Source organism: Bufo gargarizans, chromosome 11, assembly GCF_014858855.1.
Source record: "Bufo gargarizans isolate SCDJY-AF-19 chromosome 11, ASM1485885v1, whole genome shotgun sequence".
NCBI classification, from domain to species: Eukaryota; Metazoa; Chordata; class Amphibia; order Anura; family Bufonidae; genus Bufo; species Bufo gargarizans.
The window spans coordinates 73,191,468-73,217,510 of NC_058090.1; positions in this window are offsets into that span (position 1 = coordinate 73,191,468).

Sequence of the window (26,043 nt, forward strand, 5' to 3'; positions counted from 1 at the left end):
TTAAGGGGTTAAGAAAGCCATTGGAGGCAGCTCTAGCTTGGAGCCACTTATTATTCAGCACCTGAATGGGGGCGTGCCTCATAGCAATAGAGGATGTGATAACACAATGATTAAAGGGAGTCTGTCACCTCCATATCGCCATATCAGTGCTTACATTGTCCTATAGCACACCTATACATGAATGTAATAGTACCTTAGTTTTTTTCTTTACACTTGCAGAAGCTGGAAAAACAAACTTTGATTCATATGCAAATGAGCACTCGCAAGTGCCCAGGGGCTGCTCTGCCTTTTTTCATTTTTTCCCAGCCCCAGCCTCTGCCTATGCCCGCCCTCCTATTCCCTTGCGTCATCCTTCAGTCCGACCGAGATCCCGCGCCTGCGCACTGCCTCGCCGGGCCGGGGCATGCACACTGCGATGTGGCGTTTGCCGATCAGCCCTGCACTGAGGCTGTACAGCGCTGTATTCTGCTGTACAACCTATCTGGAGGGTGTATTTCCCCTGTAACTGGGGCTACTATGTCAGCCCCAGTTACAGGACAAATCAATGGTGGAAAAAAAAAAATTGAAAATGAAGTCAAATGTCCCCCAGAGGTCTTGTATAACCTTATGGGGGACACAAAGTGTAAAATAAAAAATACAAAAATTGAAAAAATAAAGTGTTTTATAATAAAAAATAGAAAAAAAAGGTTTCACATGTAAAAAAAAAAATTCCCCAATTAAGTAATAAAAAAAATAGGAAGAAATAAATGAAATGCACATATTTGGTATTGCCGCGTCCGTGACGGCTGGCTCTATAAATATATCACATGAACCACCCTGTCCGATAAACCATAAAAAAAAATTTTTAAACTGTGTCAAAAAAAGCAATTTTTGTCACCTTACATCACAAAAAGTGCAACACCAAGTGATCAAAAAGTCATATGCACCCTATAATAGTACTAATCAAACCATCATCTCATCCCAAATAAAATGAGCCCCTACACAAGACAGTCACCCAAAAAATAATTAAAACTATTACTTTCAGAATGTGGAGACACTAAAAAATCTTTTTTTTTTCAAAAATGCTTTGTTATGTAAAACTGAAATAAACAACCAAAAAAGGTGTCATATTTGGTATTGTCACGTCCATAACAACCTGCACTATAAAAATACGACATGATCTAACCTGTCAGATGAAAGTTGTAAATAACAAAAAATAAAAACGGTGCCAAAACAGCTATTTCTTGTTACCTTGCCTCACAAAAAGTGTAATATAGAGCACCCAAAAATCATATGTACCCTAAAATAGTACCAACAAAACTGCCACCTTATCCCATAGTTTCCAAAATAGGGTCACTTTTTTGGAGTTTCTAACTCTAGGGGTGCATCAGGGGGGATTCAAATGGGACATGGTGTAAAAAAAAAACAGTCCAGCAAAATCTGCCTTCCAAAAACCGTATGGCGTTCCTTTCCTTCTGCGCCCTGCCGTGTGCCCGTACAGCAGTTTATGATCACATATGGGGTGTTTCTGTAAACTACAAAATCAGGGCAATAAATATTGAGTTTTGTTTGGCTGCTAACCCTTGCTTTGTTACTGGTAAAATTGATTAAAATGGAAAATGTGCCAAAAAAGTGAAATTCTTAAATTTAATCTCCATTTTCCAATAACTCTTGTCGAACACCTAAAAGGTTACCAAAATTTGTAAAATCAGTTTTGAATACCTTGAGGGGTGTATTTTCCAAAATGGGTCATTTTTTGGGGAGTTTCTACTCTAGGGGTGCATCAGGGGGGGCTTCAAATGGGACATGGTGTCAAAAAACTGTCTAGCAAAATCTGCCTTTCAAAACCATATGGCGTTCCTTTCCTTCTGCGCCCTGCCGTGTGGCCACACAGCAGTTTACGACCACATATGGGGTGTTTCTGTAAACTACAGAATCAGGGCCATAAATATTAAGTTTTGTTTGGATGTTTACCCTTGCTTTGTTAGTTGAAAAAAAAGATTAAAATGGAAAATCTGCCAAAAAAGTGAAATTCTGAAATTTCATCTCCATTTTTCATTAATTCTTGTGGAACACCTAAAGGGTTAACAACGTTTGTAAAATCAGTTTTGAATACCTTGAGGGGTGTAGTTTCTAAAAATTTTGGGTGGTTTCTATTATGTAAGCCTCAAAAAGTGACTTCAGACCTGAACTGGTCCTTAAAAAGTGGGTTTTGGAAATTTTATGACAAATTTCAAGATTTGCTTCTAAACTTCTAAGCCTTCTAAAGTCCCCAAAAAATAAAATGACATTCACAAAATGATTCAAACATGAAGTAGACATATGGGGAATGCAAACTAATAACTATTTTTGGAGGTATTACTATTATAAAAGTAGAGAAATGTAAATATTTTAATTTTTTATTATTAAAAATGAAATTTTCTAACTCAATTTTACCACTGTCATAAAATACAATATGTGACAAGAAAACAATGTCAGAATGGCCTGGATAAGTAGTGGAGGAAGGTCCTACGCTGTACTGAAAAGAGATGAAAACTACAGCTTAAGGACCTTTGATGATGTCATCAATAGGAGGAGCCAGAGCAGGAAGACATACAGCCGACACTGGTGTAGGGAGATGTGAGTTTTTACTGAAGTTGCTAAGTGTGTATGTGTAGCAGAGCTGTATGTGTGTAGCAGAGCTGTATGTGTGTAATAGAGCTGTATGTCTGTAACACAACTGTATGTGTGTAGAAGAGCTGTATGGGTATAGCAAAACAATATGTATGTAGGAGAGCTGTATGGGTATAACAGTACGTATGTAGCAGAGCTGTATGTATCTAGTAGAGCTGTATGTATGTAACAGACCTCTATGGGTGTAGCAGGCTGTATGCGAGTATGGGAGTGCTGTGTGTGTCTAGCAGAGCTGTGTGTTTACCAGAACTTTATGTGTTGCACACAAATACTTAAAAATAAGCTAGCAGAAGAAGAAGCATGGACTGACACCACAGAGCAGTGACAGGAATAGAGTTTCACCGGGTATCGAAGTATTGATACCCAATCGATACTTTTAGACCCGGACCGATACGACACCGGGTCTTACTATCTAACGATACTAGGTGGTGCTGTTATCACTATGTTCTACTTAGCAGCACAGTGGAGAAGGAGTGACTCTCTCCCTCTCCCCTGTGACGCGGCTGCCGCTGCCACCAATGAGTTCATGTCACGGATGAGGTAAGGGAGGGAACACCATACAGACAACAGGAGGGAAGGGAAAAGCCACTAGGCCTCAACGCTAGGGAAAGGGTCACCTCCCATATATAACCCTGCACCTTGCCCTGACTCCTATCCGTATAGGCACACCTTGAAGGTAAGAATGCCCACACACCGGAACCTGGATGACCTGGAGACCCTAAAGAGCACTATGGGTAATGGCAGGATTTGAGACGACCTGTTCCTTCCCAGGGGAAGGAACAAGCGTCTCCCTGAGGCCTAGTAACAACAGACACGGGGAGGGACAACAAAACACAAAGAAGCGAGAAACGTAACTTCTGTAGAGATGGACGAGCACAAACTCCAGAGAGGACAACACACCAGCTCTTCCAAAACACAAATGAAGCTATCAACCGCATAGCCATAAGTATGAGGTCAGACTATATAGGGGAGGAGTAATGGCCACAAAGCTACAACACTGAAGCAAAAGTAACCAAAGAGACAGTTAGATCCCTTCACGTGAAGCCAGTCTCTTCGATCTTCTAACATCTGTCACAGGACTGTGACAGATAATTGAATTGAGGATGAGGGGAGGGGCTGTGGCCACTGCGCCACCAATAAATGTAATTAACACATTAATTCAAGGCACCTGAGGGGTTTATTGCCGTGGTTCAGCGGATCACATGCCCTGTTATTGAGGATATTATTCAATTATTATTGCCGGGTTTGTGATATTGTCGGGTATGTGATACTACCACAGGCACCCGCTGCCTATACTTTAATTAATGTGTTAATTACATTCATTGGTGGCGCAGTGCGCCCCCCGTATATTTGAAATGATTACCATTGGTGGTGCAGTGCGCTGTCCCCCCCCCCCCCCAGTATTAGAATCATTGGTGGCCACAGGTGCCCCCCCCCCCTCATTGTTATATTCATTGGTGTCAGTGGCAGTTCCGATTGGTCACCATGGCAGCCAGGACGCTACTGAGACCCTCCATGGTAAGCTCCCTGCTGCCGTGTGCACAAAGCCCAGGGCAGAAAGGAGAGTGTAAGATCCTTTCAGGGTGAATAGCACAAGTGTTCTAGCCCTAAGGGGGATAATAGTTATTAAATAAAAGATAAAAAAAAAAAAAAGTTTTAAAAGCAAACCCCAAAATATTAAGTTTAAATCACCCCCTTTCCCAATTTTACATATGAAATTTATAAACATAAAAAAAGAAACATATTATATATTGACACGCCCGAAAAAGTGCAAACTATTAAAATATAGAAACAGAAGAAACAAAATCAAAACCGCATGATTCGGCATTTTTAGTCACCTCGTCCCCCCCAAAAAATAAGATAGGACTGTTCTATTATGTCCACTGAGGAAGGAGCGAGTTCACGAACAAGCATACTAATACAGAAAACAACATTGCTGGAGTGCTCCAAAAAGAAGAAAAGTAAAGACTCATGGTAAACTGACCCATTCCCACACAAGTGGAACACTGGCAGAAAACCAAAAAAGCGAACCAAATATCTGGGGGAGAATCTGAACTACACAGAGACGCCACCATAACACGAGGGACGCAGAATCTGGAGGACAGCTGCGATCGGAGTTTCCAAATAGAACAGGACAAAGGTCAGTCTGCTCTCAGAAATTGTGTGGGACGGCGCACTAAGAGACAGTTAAACCGTGAGTAAAGACATCTACAGTACATCCTACTACATGTAACGGAGGAATTGCTTGCATTGAAAAGGTGTGATTATATTGAAAAGGTGCGACCATTTGCATTATACAAAAAGTTAAGTCCGACTCACATTGCATTTGGAAACATCAAGTCATCACCCCTTTCAGCCATTGCTATCAACATCGTTGTTGCCGTTATCTCAATCAGCAGTACCAACGTTGCTGCAACACTATTATCAGCACATTGCACTTTAATTCTGCCGCTAGCATCGATTTAATGTCTGTTGAATACTGACACAACTTACTGAGACATTTGCATTGTCTTTTATGACAAACTATTGCTAAGATAAAAACCGTCCGAATATTGGAGTGTTTATGCTGCTATTGCTGGACTATCTGTTGCTATAACGTGCTGCTATTTATATATATTATACTTGCATCAATTGCTGCTATATTGCCTGAATTTTTTTGCTATTTTTCTGACACTACTCACATATGGTTATTATTGGGTAAATTATTGTACAAGTGTTATATGAATTGTATTTTTAATTGAATAAAATATTCTCACTTATCTCCATGACCCCATAATTGGAGTGCCTGTCCGCTATTATTTTTATTATTAACTATACGCAACTGACAAGGGTGAGTCAATCTGGGCAAGAGCACCTATTTCCAGAAAACCAGTGGAGAGCCGCCTTTTTTTGCTATATTTTCTAAGATGTTTATTATGTTTCTAAGATGTTTTATTATGGGTCGGACGTTCCATAAAATGGGGAATGCATGCATCTTTTTTTATTTTTTTTTGCATTGCATCGAATGGTATCGTGACAACCCTAGTCAGCAGGTTATCTCATAGACACAACAATGGTGCAGAGCATAAAATAGAATAAAATCCATGTATAACGTGTGCCCCACATGTCTCAGTGCTGTACACATCTCTTATACTCACTGTAATTCCTCTATCCTGCAGGCCGGACTGGACAGAGCCTCCATCAAGTCACTGAAGTGAGGACCGGACAGACGGTTACGAGACAGGTTGAGTATCTTCAGGGACTGGTTATTCCTCATTACAGATGCCAACTGGATGCAGGAAGTGTCTGGTAGATCATTATTACGCAAACTGTAAGAACAAGAAGATGAGATGTGGGTGAGGCGTCCACAGAGCGTTAGTATAAAATCTGTAGATTGTGACTGTGGAGAGAAAATGTCCCCGGCTGTTAGTAAAATCCATAAATGTCATCACTAGAAGCCGCCTCTTGTGTGTGGTGGATGTCAGGAATGGCGGCAGCTATATGAGATGTCCATGTCCTAGAAATCCAGAAACCCTGAGGAATGTCCTCACTTTATGGCTATTGATGGCCCGAACTATTTGCCGGCGAACATAGCTTGTTCGCGTTCGCCGCGGCGGGCGAACATATGCGATGTTCGGTCCGCCCCCTATACATCATCATTGAGTAAACTTTGACCCTGTACCTCAGTCAGCAGACACATTCCAGCCAATCAGCAGCAGACCCTCCCTCCCAGACCCACCCACCTCCTGGACAGCATCCATTTTAGATTCATTCGGAAGCTGCATTCACAGTGAGAGGAGGGAGAGTGCTGCTGCTGCTGCTGATTCAATAGGGAAAGCGTTAGCTAGGGCAGTGTTTTGTGTCCACAGACTCATCTGCTGTAAGGACAGCATGCTTTTTTTTAATTTATTTTTTATATACATATATATATATATATATTGCAGTTGCCTGGCTGCCCGTGTGTGAGAGGCTGCAGGCTCAGTCACAGACAGCACTGTGTGCACTGCACACCATTCATACAGGGTGTGACAGAAAATACCTCGCAGATAAAAAAAAATTATATTTAATATTTTTCTGTGACATAATCACATTTGCAAGCCCATGTGTGTCAGGCCCACACAGACTGTATTGTGGCCACTGGCTAGTGGCTAGGCCTCCACTCATACCGTTACAGGGTGTCATTCACTCAAATACCTTGCAGATAAAAAAAATTATATTTAAAATGTTTCTGTGATATAATCACATTTGCAAGCCTGTGTGTGTCAGGCCCACACAGACTGTATTGTGGCCACTGGCTAGTGGCTAGGCCTGCACTCATACCGTTACAGGGTGTCATTCACTCAAATACCTTGCAGATAAAAAAAAATATATTTAACCTCTTCAGGACATAGGGCGTACAGGTACGCCCTTATGTCCTGGTACTTAAAGACACAGGGCGTACATGTATGCACGCGGCTGGCAGTGATCGCAACCCGGTGCCTGCTCAAATCATTGAGCAGGCACCTGGGGCAAATGCGTGGGGGGGTCCCGTGACCCCCCCATGTCGGCGATCGCAGCAAACCGCAGGTCAATTCAGACCTGCGGTTTGCTGCGCTTTCTGCAGTTTCTGATCCCCGCGGTCCCTGACCGGGGATCAGAAACTTTAGTATTACTAAAATATAAATTTATCCCCCTGCACCCCTGAGTGATTTTATCCTGGTGGGAGGTGCAGGGGGAGGGTTGCGGGCGGTGCGGGAGGCAGGGTCGCGATCCTCCGCCCGCCTCCCTTTGAATAATCGTTGGTGGCAAGTGGGTATACTAGGGTGTCAGCACATTGCTGGTTCCCATGGCAACAGGATGCCTTCTCAGGCATCCTGCTGTCCATGGTGCTGAACAGATCTGTGCTAAAGGCATAGATCTGTTCAGACAAAGTGTAAGTGAAATACAGTACAGTACACTATATAGTGTACTGTACTATAAAGACATCAGACCCACTGGATCTTCAAGAACCAAGTGGGTCTGGGTCAAAAAAAATTGAAAAAAATGTTAAAAAAAAAAAAAAAAACATTTATCACTGATTAAAAATGAAAAAAATTTAATTCCCTACACATGTTATATATCATCGCATCCGTAACGACCTGATCTATAAAACGGTCATGTTACTTTACCCGAACGGTGAATGCCATAAAAATAAAAAACTATGATGAAATTGAAATTTTGCCTACCTTACTTCCCAAAAAAGGTAATAAAAGTGATAAAAAAAATCGTATGTACGTCAAAATAGTACCAATCAAACCGTCACCTCATCCCGCAAAAAATGAGACCCTAGCTAAGATAATCGCCCAAAAACTGAAAAAACTATGGCTCTCAGAATATGGAAACACTAAAACTTGATTTTTTTTGTTTCAAAAATGAAATAATTGTGTAAAACTTACATAAATGAAAAAAGTATACATATTAAGTATCGCTGCATCCGTAATAACCTGCTCTATAAAAATATCACATGACCTAACCCCTTAGGTGAATACAGTAAAAAAAAAAAAAGTGTAAAAAAGATTTTTTTTGTCACCTTACTTCACAAAAAGTGGAATAACAAGCGATCAAAAAGTCATACGCACCCCAAAATAGTGCCAATCAAACCGTCATCTCATCCCACAAAAATCATACCCTACCCAAGATAATCGACCAAAAACTGAAAAAACTATGGCTCTCAGAATATGGAGACACTAAAACTAGATTTTTTTGGTTTCAAAAATGAAATCATTGTGTAAAACTTACATAAATAAAAAAATTGCATACATATTAGGTATCGCCACGTCCGTGACAACCTGCTCTATAAAAATATTACATGATCTAACCTGTCAGATGAATGTTGAAAATAACGAAAAATAAAAACGGTGCCAAAACAGCTATTTCTTGTTACCTTGCCTCACAAAAAGTGTAATATAGAGCAACCAAAAATCATATGTACCCTAAACTAGCACCAACAATACTGCCACCCTATCCCGTAGTTTCTAAAATGTTTTTTTTTTTTTAAGTTTCTACTCTAGGGGTGCTTCAAATGGGACATTGTGTCCAAAAAAAACGGTCCAGCAAAATCTGCCTTTCAAAACCGTATGGCATTCCTTTCCTTCTGCACCCTGCTGTGTGTCCGCACAGCTGTTTACGACCACATATGGGGTGTTTCTGTAAACTACAGAATCAGAGCCATAAATATTGAGTTTTGTTTGGCTGTTAACCCTTGCTTTGTAACTGGAAAAAAAATATTAAAATGGAAAATCTGCCAAAAAAGTGAAATTTTGAAATTGTATCTCTATTTTCATTAAATCTTGTGGAACACCTAAAGGGTTAACAACGTTTGTAAAATCAGTTTTGAATACCTTGAGGGGTGTAGATTCTTAGATGGGGTCACTTTTATGGAGTTTCTACTCTAGGGGTGCATCAGGGGGGCTTCAAATGGGACATGGTGTCAAAAAAAACTGTCCAGCAAAATCTGCCTTCCAAAACCATACGGCGCACCTTTCCCTCCACGCCCTACTGTGTGCCCGTACAGTAGTTTACAGTCACATATGGGGTGTTTCTGCAAACTAGAGAATCAGAGCATTTTGTTTGGCTGTTAACCCTTGATTTGTTACTGGAAAAAATGGATTAAAATGGAAAATCTGCCCAAAAATTGAAATTCTCAAATTTCATCTCCATTTGCCAATAACTCTTGTGCAACACCTAAAGGGTTAACAAAGTTTGTAAAATCAGTTTTGAATACCTTGAGGGGTGTAGTTTCTTAGATGGGGTCACTTTTATGGAGTTTCTACTCTAGGGTGCATCAGGGGGGCTTCAAATGGGACATGGTGTCAAAAAAAAACCACAGTCCAGCAAAATCTGCCTTCCAAAAACCAAATGGCGCACCTTTCACTCTACACCCCGCTGTGTGGCCGTACAGTAGTTTACGGCCACATATGGGGTGTTTCTGTAAACGGCAGAGTCAGGGCAATAAAAATACAGTCTTGTTTAGCTGTTAACCCTTGCTTTGTTAGTGGAAAAAATGGGTTAAAATGGAAAATTAGGCAAAAAAAATGAAGATCTCAAATTTCATCCCCATTTGCCAATAACTCTTGTGCAACACCTAAAGGGTTAACGAAGTTTGTAAAATAAGTTTTGAATACCTTGAGGGGTGTAGTTTATAGAATGGGGTCATTTTTGGGTGGTTTCTATTATGTAAGCCTTGCAAAGTGACTTCAAACCTGTAGTGGTCCCTAAAAATTGGGTTTTTGTAAATTTCAGAAAAATTTCAAGATTTGCTTCTAAACTTCTAAGCCTTGTAACATCCCCAAAAAATAAAATAATTCAAACATGAAGTAGACATATGGGGAATGTAAAGTCATCACAATTTTGGGGGGTATTACTATGTATTACAGAAGTAGAGAAACGGAAACTTTGAAATGTGCTAATTTTTTCACATTTTTGGTAAATTAGGTATTTTTTTATGCAAAAAAAATAAAGTATTTTGACTTAATTTTAGCAGTGTCATGAAGTACAATATGTGATGAAAAAAAATCTCAGAACGGCCTGGGTAAGTCAAAGCGTTTTAAAGTTATCAGCACTTAAAGTGACACTGGTCAGTTTTTCAAAAAATGGCCTGGTCCTAAGGTGAAATAAGGCTGTGTCCTTAAGGGGTTAATATTTTTCTGTGACATAATCACATTTGCAAGCCCGTGTGTGTCAGGCCCACACAGACTGTATTGTGGCCACTGGCTAGTGGCTAGGCCTCCACTCATACCGTTACAGGGTGTCATTCACTCAAATACCTCGCAGATAAAAAAATTATATTTAAAATTTTTCTGTGATATAATCACATTTGCAAGCCCGTGTGTGTCAGGCCCACACAGACTGTATTGTGGCCACTGGCTAGTGGCTAGGCCTCCACTCATACCATTACAGGGTGTCATTCACTCAAATACCTTGCAGATAAAAAAATGATATTTAAAAATTTTCTGTGATATAATCACATTTGCAAGCCTGTGTGTGTCAGGCCCACACAGACTGTATTGTGGCTAGGCCTCCACTCATACCTTTACAGGGTGTCATTCACTCAAATACCTTGCAGATAAAAAAATGATATTTAAAAATTTTCTGTGATATAATCACATTTGCAAGCCCGTGTGTGTCAGGCCCACACAGACTGTATTGTGGTATTGTATTTTACCATACCAGCTGGTGGAGTCTGAGGCCTTCAAAAAATTTGTCGCTATTGGGACACCACAGTGGAAGGTACCCGGACACATTTTTTTTTCAAATAAGGCAATCCCAAACCTCTACTCAGTGATTGAAAAGGAAGTCATGGCATCTCTGGCATACAGTGTTGGGACAAGGGTCCATCTGACCACTGATACCTGGTCTGCAAAGCATGGTCAGGGCAGGTATATCACCTACACTGCGCATTGGGTCAACCTGCTAACGGCTGCCAAGCATGGAATGCGTGGCTCTGCAGCGGAGTTGGTGACACCGCCACGACTTGCAGGCAGGCTTACTGCCACCTCCTCTACTCCTCCTATGGAAGCAATTTGTTGGCGGAATTTGGGCAAGTTGTCACATGGCATGCATGGCACATGTGTTGAATCTCATCGTACAACGCTTTGTGTCTAAGTACCCAGGCTTACAGGACGTCCTCAAGCAGGCCAGGAAGGTGTGTGGCCATTTCAGGCGTTCCTACACGGCCATGGCGCACTTTTCAGACATTCAGTGCCGAAACAACATGCCAGTGAGGCGCTTGATTTGCGACAGCCCAACACGTTGGAATTCAACACTCCTAAAGTTCGACCTCCAGCTCCAACAAGAAAAAGCCGCCAACGAGTATTTGTATGACCGGGGTGCTAGGACAGCCTCTACGGAGCTGGGAATTTTTTTGCCACGTTACTGGACGCTCATGCGCAATGCCTGTAGGCTCGTGTGTCCTTTTGAGGAGTTGACAAACCTAGTCAGTTCCACTGAAGGCACCATCAGCGACCTCATCCCATTTGTTTTCTTTCTGGAGCGTGCCCTGTGAAGAGTGCTGGATCAGGCTGTAGATGAGCGTGAAGAGGAAGAGTTGTGGTCACCATCACCACCAGAAACAGCCTTGTCATCATCGCTTGCCGGACCTGCGGCAACACTGGAAGAGGAGTATGAGGAAGAGGAGTCAGAGGAGGAATGTGGCTTTGAGGAGGAGGAAGACCAACCACAGCAGGCATCCCAGGGTGCTCGTTGTTGTCACCTATCTGTGACCCGTGGTGTTGTACGTGGCTGGGGGGAAGAACAGACCGTCAATGACATCAGTGAGGATGAGGAACGGAAAGTGAGTAGCTCGGCATCCAACCTTGTGCAAATGGGGTCTTTCATGCTGTCATGTCTGTACTGTATGAACAACCTGTACTGGGTGGCCACGCTACTAGACCCCCGGTATAAGCAGAAAGTGACGGAAATGTTACCAAATTACCGGAAGTCAGAAAGTATGTAGCAGTTCAAAACCAAACTAAAAAATATGCTTTACACAGCTTATAAGGGGGATGTCACAGCACAACGGGAATCTAACAGGGGAAGAGGTGAAAGTTATCCTCCTCCTACCACGACCACGGCGGCAAGGACAGGACGCTTTACAGATGTGTTGTTGATGGAGGACATGCAGAGCTTTTTCAGTCCTACACATCGCCACAGCCCTTCGGGATCCAGCCTTAGAGAACGACTCGACCGACAGGTAGCAGACTACCTTGCCTTAACTGCAGATATCGACACTCTGAGGAGCGATGAACCCCTTGACTACTGGGTGTGCAGACTTGACCTGTGGCTTGAACTATCCCAGTTTGCGATAGAACTTCTGGCCTGCCCCGCTTCAAGTGTCCTGTCAGAAAGGACCTTCAGTGCAGCAGGAGGCATTGTCACTGACAAAAGAAGTTGCCTCGGTCAAAAAAGTGTTGATTACCTCACCTTCATTAAGATGAATGAGGCATGGATCCCGAAGGGACTGACAGTGGGGGATACGTTTGACTAACAAAAGGCCTGATGACATGCCTTGGCCTCAAAATGGTCCCCACGCTGCTGTATTTAATGTCTGCATACCGGATGACTTTCTTGAATTCTCCGCCACCAACTAGGGTTCAAGCCGCAATGTTTTAGTCACCTTTCTGCCTGGAAAACATCAGCGGCTGCAACAGTCCCTAATTTTTCAGGCATGTGTACATGCCTAATTTTTCTGGCCTCTGGTGCTGCACTGTGGCTGCAAAAACAAAACAAAAAAAAAAGGCACATACTTGTGTCAATTCCCTTTCGAGATCGGTACCTTGTTGTGGTGAAGGGGCTTGTGTATCACAATGAAGCGATCATCACCTCTATGAGTGTGTTGGCAATGTTGCCACACCCCAGATGATAAGGCCATTGCTTCATTATGATCAGACTAAAAGCGATCGGCTGGATAATTTTTCATAGAAAAAACATTATTTTTTTATTTTTTTTTAAGTTGTATGGGTTTTTAATGCCTAAAATAAACTATTAAGAGACTTTATTATGATTTTCTTATTAGAAATAATGCAGACAATTTAAAAAATCCCCATCAATTCCAATACAAATCAAGTACAAAGCTCAGAACTAAATTATTCCAGGATGTCGTAATGGTTCGTTAATTCGACAATGGTTAATCAATTTGACACACGTCCCCGGATAGGGGACGTAACAGGGATTAAACTGATAGGAATAGTACTAGTTAAGACACCACTCATATAGGGTGTCACAGCACATTGCTCCGTGCACGCGCAGTGCCCCAGCTTGGGAGTAAGAGGACCGACCAAGCTGCTTTTTCCATCTCCCGGTTCCTAAAATCAATTCAGTTTGGTGTATCAGAGTTTGGTCTGTCACTGTGAAGGCAGTCAAAGGTGCCCGACCTAAATTTTTTTTCACAAAAGGCAATCCCACCCTGATATGGGATGTTACAGGGATTAAACTGATGAGAATAGTACTACAGAAAATAGCACTCATATCGGGTGTGACAGTAAATTGCACGGCGCAGACGCAGTGACCGTGGCGTGGATTCAAACAAAGGGGAGGGAGCCAGTGTTTTTTTCACCATCTCCCCGTTCGAAAAATCAATTTAATAAATGGACCCCAGATTGGGGATGTCACGTAACAGGGATTAAACTGATGAGAAGAGAGAACTACAGAAAATACCACTCATATCGGGTGTGACAGTAAATTGCACGGCGCAGACGCAGTGACCGTGGCGTGGATTCAAACAAAGGGGAGGGAGCCAGTGTTTCTTTAACCATCTCCCCGTTCGAAAAATCAATTCAATTCACCTTTCGGGGACCCTTGGTGTTGTACGTGGCTGGGTGGAGGAAGAAACCTTCAATGACATCAAAGGGACATGGCTAGCTTGGTATCCAACCTTGTGCAAATGGGAAGTTTGCGGTTGGGCAAATGGACTGTTTGCGGTTGTTTGCAGTGCATTAAAAGGGGAGTTTGGTCTGTCAATGTCTGTGAAGCGGGCGTAACCCTTACACTACCTGATCGATACAACACCATACCTGATCGTATACACACACTGGATGTTTTAAACCACGTTGTTCAAAAAAATTCAGGATTGTTAGCCGCCTCAGGACCGCCGCATGCAGGATTGCGTCCTGGCGGCAGCCCTATTATTCCTCCTGGACACGCCAGTGCGTCATCTTGCAAGAGGCGAGATTTCCTGTGAACGCGCGCACACAGGAATGCGCGTTCACAGGAACCGGAGGTAAACTAGTGCATCTACAGCCTGCCAGCGGCAATCATTCGCTGGCAGGCTGTAGATGCAATTTTTTTAACCCCAAAAAGGTATATTAGACGCTGTTTTGATAACAGCATCTAATATACCTGCTACCTGGTCCTCTGGTGGTCCCTTTTGCTTGGATCGACCACCAGAGGACACAGGCAGCTCTGTAATAAGTAGCACCAATCACTACACTACACTACACCCCCCCGTCACTTATTAACCCCTGATCACCCCATATAGACTCCCAGATCACCCCCTTGTCATTGACCACCCCTCTGTAAGGCTCCATTCAGACGTCCGGATCCACGGATCTGCAAAACACATACGGACGTCTGAATGGAGCCTTACAGGAGGGTGATTTTTAATGACAGGGGGGTGATCACCCCATATAGACTCCCTGATCACCCCCCTGTCATTGATCACCCCCCTGTAAGGCTCCATTCAGATGTCCGTATGTGTTTTGCGGATTCACGGATCCGCAAAACACGGACACCGCGGATCCGCAAAACACGGACACCGGAAATGTGCTTTCCGCATTTTGCGGATCCGCACATTGCCAGAACTATATAGAAAATGCCTTTTCTTGTCCGCAATTGCGGACAAGAATAGGACATGTTCTATAGGCCCTACAAAAAACGCAGTGTTCGCCCGATCACCGTAAAATCGCTGCGGATTACTTTTGAGAGGCATGGCGAGTTCATAGAATATTTATATTTTTTTTGGCACAAGTTAGCGGAAATTGATATATATATATTTTTTTTGTTAGTTTTTTCTTACAAACTCTCATATTCCACTAACTTGTGACAAAAAAATAAAATCTCACATGAACTCACTATACCCCTCACGGAATCCAAATGCGTAAAATTTTTTAGACATTTATATTCCAGACTTATTCTCACGCTTTAGGGCCCCTAAAATGCCAGGGCAGTATAAATTCCCCACAAATGACCCCATTTCGGAAAACAGACACCCCAAGGTATTCGCTGAGGGACATATTGAGTCCATGAAAGTTTGAACTTTTTGTCACAAGTTAGCGGAAAGGGAGACTTTGTGAGCTAAAACAAACAAAAAAAAATAATAATTTCCCGCTAACTTGTGCCAAAAAAAAAAATCTTCTATGAACTCGCCATGCCCCTCACGGAATACCTTGGGGTGTCTTCTTTCCAAAATGGGGTCACATGTGGGGTATTTATACTGCCCTAGCATTTTAGGGGCCCTAAAGCATGAGAAGAAGTCTGGAATCCAAATACCTAAAAATGCCCTCCTAAAAGGTACTCATTGGAATGTGGGCCCCTTTGCGCACCTAGCCTGCAAAAAAGTGTCACACATGTGGTATCGCCGTACTCAGGAGAAGTTGGGCAATGTGTTTTGGGGTGTATTTTTACATATACCCATGCTGGGTGAGATAAATATCTCTGCCAAATGACAACTTTGTATAAATAAATTGGAAAAGTTGTCTTTTAGAGAGATATTTCTCTCACCCAGCATGGGTATATGTAAGAGTAATAGTGATGAGCGGGAGGTGCCATATTCGATTTCGTGAATATTCGAGTTATATTCGTCGAAATCGAATATTCGTAATTATTCCAATTATCGCGAATAATATGCGATTTAATAATCGCGTATTGCGATTTATTTCTTTTGATAATATAAGGCAATGTTCCTATGCCAATTGACTATGGCTAGGCTAATATGTGTATTTTACGAAATTGTGTAATATTGCTCTAACTTCGTCTTTTAGAATATTCGTAATATTCTAAAAGATGAAGTTAGAGCAATATTACGAAATTTCGTAAAATACACATATAGATTGTAATTTAGCTAATATAGTGCTATAATCCTTTTTTTTTTCCTCTATTTTTTTTTGCCTCTTCTGAACTTAAGTTTTGTAAAATATGTACACTATTAAAAAAATTACTATAGCAGTATATTAGCTAAGTTACAATCTATATGGGTATTTTAAGAAATTTCGTAATATTGCTCTAACTTCGTCTTTTAGAATATTCGTAATATTGCTCTAACTTTGTCTTTTAGAATATTCGTTATATTGCTCTAACTTCGTCTTTTAGAATATTACGAATATTCTAAAAGACGAAGTTAGAGCCATATTAAGAATATACGTAAAAAGTTGAAATCGCAATGCGATTAATATAACTCGAAGTAATCGCATGGCGATTTCAACTTAGCACTGCTATATTCCATATTAGGCTAGAATTAACGAATATGGAATATAGCAGTGTTAAGTAGAAATCGCAATCCGATTAATTCAAGTTAAAAAATATAACAATAAAAAAAAAAAAAAGAATACTCGATTTTGCAAATATATAGAACGATATTCAAAATATTCGCGAAATCTCGAAATTGCGATATTCGAGAAAAAAATTTGCAATTTAAATATTCGCGCTCAACACTACTGAGTACGGCGATACCACATGTGTGACAATTTTTTGCAGCCAAGATGCTCAAAGGGGCCCAAATTCCAATGAGTACTTTCAGGATTTTACAGGGCATTTTTACGCATTTGGATTCCAAACTACTTCTCACGCTTTAGGTCCCCTAAAATGCAAGGGCAGTATAAATACCCCACATGTGACCACATTTTGGAAAGAAGACACCCCAAGGTATTCCGTGAGGGGTATGGTGAGTTCATGTAAAATTTTTATTTTTTGTCACAAGTTAGTGGAATATGAGACTTTGTAAGGAAAAAAATAAAATAAAAATCATTTTCCGCTAACTTGTGCCAAAAAAAAATTGAAGAAAACCACAGAAATAAGATAATAATTCACTTAGTAAAGTAGATGCAAGCACTATATATGGACAAAGTCCTCACTCTGATATGATAATATCTGAGACACTTAGTCAATATATTTTGATCAAAACACATCTAAGCCCGCCTACCGAACGCCAAGGTGGTCTCAGGTCAGGCGGGTCCTACACTAAACCTACCTAAGCCGTAGAGCGCCTTGATTTAGGTGGTACATATGGGTGTGCTTGCTCCTCCTCCCATCATTGGAGGTGTACTATATATACATAGGCATGTATAGGTAACGAAAATATTTAACCTTTCTTTATTTCAATTATAGAAGAGCTGTATGCTGGTGGTATGCGCCGGTGACTAGCGCGATGTGGCAGCAGGAGGAGCGCGGTCCCGCTGTGTGTCTATAATAATATTAATAAACTGTTACTTTATTTAATAGTCAATTCAGCTAAGAAGGAGTTAACATTGGGACTCTGGATGTTGGGAGATGGTGCTATGGTGGGTTCAGGCGGGGAGAGATTTCGATGGGGACTCCAGATGGTAATGCTGCCAGAGACCGCAATCCTAACTACATAGCAGGATCGCACTGAGCGCCTGTTGTATCTGTGCTGCGGCAATGATTAACAGAGGTAAGTGCGCTCATGTCATGAAAGAAAATGCTACATGTGGTAAGAAAGTGTCTCGTGTAGGGGAGAAAAAGTTATTAATTAGTACATAGTTTTGTACATATATATCCACTCTCTAATATTTTTATTTTTATTAATTAATGATCAATTTTTGTAATCAACAAAATATTGCTATAACAAGCAGGTGTGCACATGCCATGCTGGGGGCTCCAATGCTGCAGTGGAAGGGGGAGGGGACAACCCTATACAACCACATACATATCGCGGGATTGCGGACTCACTGAAAGTAAAGTATCCATCTTTTATTGTACAGTATGTTGGCACTATTACTAGGGACAAACCACATTAAACAAGAAAGTACCGTGTCTACCCTTTTCTATATATGTAAATATATGCTATATAAATATTGTATATATAAAATAATATACAGTGCATAAAAACACAAAAATCCATGTTATTACTACCATAATATAGTACTGTAGTGAGCAGATAACCACTATACAAGATACACGATTGTTCACCACAAAAACGGCTATCTATGAAATTATATGAATGGCCGAACTTGAGACATTCCTACATATATATACTGTAGATATGCGCATTATATTATATTGATAACTGTGCAGTTAATAATATAATATAATGCGCATATCTACAGTATATATATATATATATATATATATGGGAATGGCTCAAGTTCAGCCATTCATATAATTTCACAGAAAGCCGTTCTTGTGGTGGACAAATCTGTGCACTTAATGTAATGTCCACATATAAATATTGGAATGGCTTAGGTTCAGAGTGTATATACTGTACAGTGTATCTACTGTATTTGTGTATAAATATATATATAGCAATCATGGATCTTGTGTAGTGGATATCTGCTCACTACAATACTATTATATGGTAGTAATAAAATGTGCAATTGTATTTTCCTATTTTTTGTTATCTTTTTCTATGTTTTTTTTTAATAAGGATACAGGGATTTTTGTGATTTTATGCACAGTATATTATTTAAAAAAATAAAAAGATTAATATTTTATATACAGAGCCGGCCATCAATCCTATATTTAAATATATGCAAAAGGGTAGGCACAGTACTTTCTTATTTAATCTGTTTTGTCCATAGTGATAGTGCCAACATTACAATAAAAGATGGACACTTTACTTTCAGTGAGTCCGCGATCCCGAGATAACACCTAGTGTTATCAAAATCCAATCCACTTGTACAGTCACAGATCTAAAGACATACTGTACACTAATTGAGCGGTGTATTAAGTATTAAGGACCGCTTACAGTGTCTCCAAGAAGTCCTGAGAAAGTGATAAGGAGACAAGACAAAGGCCAATCGTACTGTAAGCTTTGTACGTTTGTAGAGCTCCAGAACACCCAGGGTTAATAAAAAAAATAAGGAGCAGCATCCCTGCTTCCCATCCAAAAAGAAGTGCCATTTTCTTTTGTGGCTGATCCTTTTATACCTTGAGGTTTGATTTCATTGGTTCCAGAAGTCACATGCCCTACCTTTCCCAATCAGATTAAAAACTAGGTTTCATTCTGTGAATGAAACCTAATTTTTAATGTGAGTGGGCAAGGGTGGGCATGTGACTTGTGGAACCAATGAAATCAAACCTCCGGGTATTAAAGTATCAGCTTAAGAAGAAAAATGGCAGTCCATTTTTTTTGTGGAGCAGAAACGCAGCTCCTATTATATATATATATATATATATATATATATATATATATATATATATACATATACATATACAAACCGGATTCCAAAAAAGTTGGGACACTATACAAATCGTGAATAAAAACTGAATGCAATGATGTGGAGGTGCCAACTTCGAATATTTTATTCAGCATAAAACATAAATCACGGAACAAAAGTTTAAACTGAGAAAATGTACCATTTTAAGGGAAAAATATGTTGAATCAGAATTTCATGGTGTCAACAAATCCCAAAATAGTTGGGACAAGGCCATTTTCACCACTGTGTAGCATTGCCCCTTCTTACAACACTCAACAGACGTCTGGGGACCGAGGAGACCAGTTTCTCAAGTTTAGAAATAGGAATGCTCTCCCATTCTTATCTAATACAGGCCTCTAACTGTTCAATCGTCTTGGGCCTTCTTTGTTGCACCTTCCTCTTTATGATGCGCCAAATGTTCTCTATAGGTGAAAGATCTGGACTGCAGACTGGCCATTTCAGTACCCAGATCCTTCTCCTACGCAGCCATGATGTTGTGATTGATGCAGAATGTGGTCTGGCATTATCTTGTTGAAAAATGCAGGGTCTTCCCTGAAAGAGATGACGTCTGGATGGGAGCATATGTTGTTCTAGAACCTGAATATATTTTTCTGCATTGATGGTGCCTTTCCAGACATGCAAGCTGCTCATGCCACACGCACTCATGCAACCCCATACCATCAGAGATGCAGGCTTCTGAACTGAGCGTTGATAACAACTTGGGATGTCCTTGTCCTCCTTGGTCCTGATGACATGGCGTCTGACCACAGAACAGTCTTCCATTTTGCCACACTCCATTTTAAATGATCCCTGGCCCAGTGAAAATGCCTGAGCTTGTGGATCTTGCTTAGAAATGGCTTCTACTTTGCACTGTAGAGTTTCAGCTGGCAACGGCGGATGGCACGGTGGATTGTGTTCACTGACAATGGTTTCTGGAAGTATTCCTGAGCCCATTCTGTGATTTCCTTTACAGTAGCATTCCTGTTTGTGGTGCAGTGTCGTTTAAGGACCCGGAGATCACGGGCATCCAGTATGGTTTTACGGCCTTGACCCTTACGCACAGAGATTGTTCCAGATTCTCTGAATCTTCGGATGATGTTATGCACAGTTGATGATAGATGCAAAGTCTTTCCCAGAGTGCTGTATCAAGGCACCTCAGTGGGAAGTCTGTGGGAAGGAAAAAGTGTAGCAGAAAACGCTGCACAACGAGAAGAGGTGACCGGACCCTGAGGAAGATTGTGGAGAAGGACCGATTCCAGACCTTGGGGGACCTGCGGAAGCAGTGGACTGAGTCTGGAGTAGAAACATCCAGAGCCACCGTGTAAAGTCGTGTGCAGGAAATGGGCTACAGGTGCCGCATTCCCCAGGTCAAGCCACTTTTGAACCAGAAACAGCGGCAGAAGCGCCTGACCTGGGTACAGAGAAGCAGCACTGGACTGTTGCTCAGTGGTCCAAAGTACTTTTTTCGGATGAAAGCAAATTTTGCATGTCATTCGGAAATCAAGGTGCCAGAATCTGGAGGAAGACTAGGAAGAGGGAAATGCCAAAATGCCTGAAGTCCAGTGTCAAGTACCCACAGTCAGTGATGGTCTGGGGTGCCAGGTCAGCTGCTGGTGTTGGTCCACTGTGTTTTATCAAGGGCAGGGTCAATGCAGCTAGCTATCAGGAGATTTTGGAGCACTTCATGCTTCCATCTGCTGAAAAGCTTTATGGAGATGAAGATTTCATTTTTCAGCACAACCTGGCACCTGCTCACAGTGCCAAAACCACTGGTAAATGGTTTACTGACCATGGTATTACTGTGCTCAATTGGCCTGCCAACTCTCCTGACCTGAACCCCATAGAGAATCTGTGGGATATTGGGAAGAGAAAGTTGAGAGACGCAAGACCCAACACTCTGGATGAGCTTAAGGCCGCTATCGAAGCATCCTGGGCCTCCATAACACCTCAGCAGTGCCACAGGCTGATTGCCTCCATGCCACGCCGCATTGATGCAGTCATTTCTGCAAAAGGATTCCCGACCAAGTATTGAGTGCAGAACTGAACATAATTATTTGAAGGTTGACTTTTTTGCATTAAAAACACTTTTCTTTTATTGGTCGGATGAAATATGCTAATTTTTTGAGATAGGAAATTTGGGTTTTCATGAGCTGTATGCCAAAATCATCAATATTAAAACAATAAAAGGCTTGAACTACTTCAGTTGGTGTGTAATGAATCTAAAATATATGAAAGTCTAATGTTTATCAGTACATTACAGAAAATAACGAACTTTATCACAATATGCAAATTTTTTTAGAAGGACCTGTATATATATCTGGCAATCATGGATCTTGTGTAGTGATTATCTGCTCACTACAATACTATTATATGGTAGTAATAAAATGTGCAATTGTATTTTTTTTTGTTATCTTTTTCTATGTCCTTTTTAAATAAGGATACAGGGATTTTTGTGATTTTATTTTAATGGTGTCAGTGTTAACATCATAATTCATATTAGGTTTCCATTGCACAATTGTGGAGAAAGAGATCCAACATTAAGAATAGCATTATACACTTAAAGGATAAAAAAAACAGATGAATGCAATAATATAGATTGTGTACCTGACATACTTAAAGAAAACTATCTTATTACTTGAAATTGGGACATTCTCTAATAACTTTCTTATTCCCTAAACACTGAAGGTATTTAGATGCAAATCGCGATTCATATGCTAATACCATCCTTCATTATCACATGTTTGGCTATTTGTGAACAAGTGAGGGAGTCTGTTTAACACTATATGGTGTTACTTTACACCCTCAGTATGGCTACAATAGGATCTAATACAGACAAGCACTTGAGCCAATACAGTAAAACCCTATACAATCCCATACATATCTTGGGATCAAGGACTCACTGAAAGTAAAGTGTCTATTTTTTTATTCTAATGTTGGCACTATCGCTATGGACAAAACACATTAAATAAGAAAGTACTGTGCCTAACATTACTGTAACTTTGTGTGGGGAGGAGGATCTGTTAGGAGGTGGAAGGGTAAGGTGTGCCTTGCCATGTGTACAGTACAGTATGTTCGGCTTATTTATAAGGACCAGGCTGCAGGAGATGTGTGTATTATCCTGATATAGCGATACTGGCATTAGGGCAAAAGGGGGCATAGATAGAAATATCACTACTGGGGATGATGAAATTAGATATCAGGTATATAGCTATATCCTGTATATCTAGTGTTCCATATGGGTTCAGTAGTGTATGGTATTTATTTATAGGGCGTCTCAGCCTACCCTGTTATTAACAAATCACTGTTACGGGAATAAAAAACGTGCACAAGAACAATCCATACATTAAAAAGAAGACATGAATGACAAAAGGCTGTGCGTTTTGCTCTGTTTTTATCTATCCATTTAGTGTCTATTAAAGGTATGTTAAAAGGAAGAGGATGAAAGGGTTAATGGGCAGTGTGACTTGAGGTCAGGGGGATGCCCCAGAACACCCAAGGCCAATTAATATATATATATATATATATATATATATATATATATATAATTAATTTAATGAGTACACCGCAGCACATCCAATGGTGAAAAAAACTGTGGGATCCTTTATTTTATATAGTTTTTTTCACTAATCCCATTACTATATATACAAACCGGATTCCCAAAAAGTTGGGACACTAAACAAATTGTGGATAAAAACTGAATGCAATGATGTGGAGATGGCAAATGTCAATATTTTATTTGTAATAGAACGAAGATGACAGATCAAACGTTTAATCCAAGTAAATGTATCATTTTAAAGGAAAAATACATTGATTCAAATTTTCACGGCGTCAACAAATCCCCAAAAAGTTGGGACAAGTAGCAATAAGAGGCTGGAAAAAGTAAATTTGAGCATAATGAAGAGCTGAAAGACCAATTAACACTAATTAGGTCAATCGGCAACATGATTGGGTATAAAAAGAGCTTCTCAGAGTGGCAGTGTCTCTCAGACGCCAAGATGGGTAGAGGATCACCAATTCCCACAATGTTGCGCAGAAAGATAGTGGAGCAATATCAGAAAGGTGTTACCCAGCGAAAAATTGCAAAGACTTTGCATCCATCATCAACTGTGCATAACATCATCCGAAGATTCAGAGAATCTGGAACAATCTCTGTGCGTAAGGGTCAAGGCTGTAAAACCATACTGGATGCCCGTGATCTCCGGGCCCTTAAACGACACTGCACCACAAACAGGAATGCTACTGTAAAGGAAATCGCAGAATGGGCTCAGGAATACTTCCAGAAACCATTGTCAGTGAACACAATCCACCGTGCCATCCGCCGTTGCCAGCTGAAACTCTACAGTGCAAAGAAGAAGCCATTTCTAAGCAAGATCCACAAGCTCAGGCGTTTTCACTGGGCCAGGGATCATTTAAAATGGAGTGTGGCAAAATGGAAGACTGTTCTGTGGTCAGACGAGTCATGATTCGAAGTTCTTTTTGGACATCTGGGACGCCATGTCATCCGGACCAAAGAGGACAAGGACAACCCAAGTTGCTATCAACGCTCAGTTCAGAAGCCTGCATCTCTGATGGTATGGGGTTGCATGAGTGCGTGTGGCATGAGCAGCTTGCATGTCTGGAAAGGCATCATCAATGCAGAAAAATATATTCAGGTTCTAGAACAACATATGCTCCCATCCAGACGTAATCTCTTTCAGGGAAGACCCTGCATTATTCAACAAGATAATGCGAGACCACATTCTGCATCAATCACAACATCATGGCTGCGTAGGAGAAGGATCCGGGTACTGAAATGGCCAGTCTGCAGTCCAGATCTTTCACCTATAGAGAACATTTGGCGCATCATAAAGAGGAAGGTGCAACAAAGAAGGCCCAAGACGATTGAACAGTTAGAGGCCTGTATTGGACAAGAATGGAAGAGCATTCCTATTTCTAAACTTGAGAAACTGGTCTCCTCGGTCCCCAGACGTCTGTTGAGTGTTGTAAGAAGAAGGGGAGATGCCACACAGTGGTGAAAATGGCCTTGTCCCAACTTTTTTGGGATTTGTTGACACCATGAAATTCTGATTCAACATATTTTTCCCTTAAAATGGTACATTTTCTCAGATTAAACTTTTGTTCTGTGATTTATGTTCTATGCTGAATAAAATATTCGAAGTTGGCACCTCCACATCATTGCATTCAGTTTTTATTCACGATTTGTATAGTGTCCCAACTTTTTTGGAATCCGGTTTGTATATATATATATATATATATATATATATATAATAGGAGCTGCGTTTCTGCTCCACAAAAAAAATGGACTGCCATTTTTCTTCTTAAGCTGATACTTTAATACCCGGAGGTTTGATTTCATTGGTTCCACAAGTCACATGCCCACCCTTGCCCACTCACATTAAAAATTAGGTTTCATTCACAGAATGAAACCTAGTTTTTAATCTGATTGGGCAAGGTAGGGCATGTGACTTCTGGAACCAATGAAATCAAACCTCAAGGTATAAAAGGATCAGCCACAAAAGAAAATGGCACTTCTTTTTGGATGGGAAGCAGGGATGCCGCTACTTTTTTATTTTTTATTAACCCTGGGTGTTCTGGAGCTCTGTGACAAACATACAAAGCTTACAGTACGATTGGCCTTTGTCTTGTCTCATCACTTTCTCAGGACTTCTTGGAGACACTGTAAGCGGTCCTTAATACTTAATACACCGCTCAATTAGTGTACAGTATGTCTTTAGATCTGTGACTGTACAAGTGAATTGGATTTTGATAACACTAGGTGTTATCTCGTGGACTCACTGAAAGTAAAGTGTCCATCTTTTATTGTAATGTTGGCACTATCACTATGGACAAAACAGATTAAATAAGAAAGTACTGTGCCTATCCTTTTGCATATATTTAAATATAGGATCGATGGTTGGCTCTGTATATAAAATATTAATCTTTTTATTTTTTCTAAATAATATACTGTGCATAAAATCACTAAAATCCCTGTATCCTTATTTAAAAAAAACATAGAAAAAGATAACAAAAAATAGAAAAATACAATTGCACATTTTATTACTACCATATAATAGTATTGTAGTGAGCAGATAACCACTACAGAAGATCCATGATTGCCAGCTATATATATATATATATATATATATATATATATATATTTATACACAAATACAGTAGTTACACTGTACAGTATATACACTCTGAACCTAAGCCATTCCAATTTTTATATGTGGACATTACATTAAGTGCACAGATTTGTTCACCACAAGAACGGCTATCTGTGAAATTATATGAATGGCTGAACTTGAGCCATTCCTATATATATATACTGTAGATATGCGCATTATATTATATTATTAACTGCACAGTTATCAATATAATATAATGCGCATATCTACAGTATATATATGTAGGAATGTCTCAAGTTCGGCCATTCATATAATTTCATAGATAGCCGTTTTTGTGGTGAACAATCGTGTATCTTGTATAGTGGTTATCTGCTCACTACAGTACTATATTATGGTAGTAA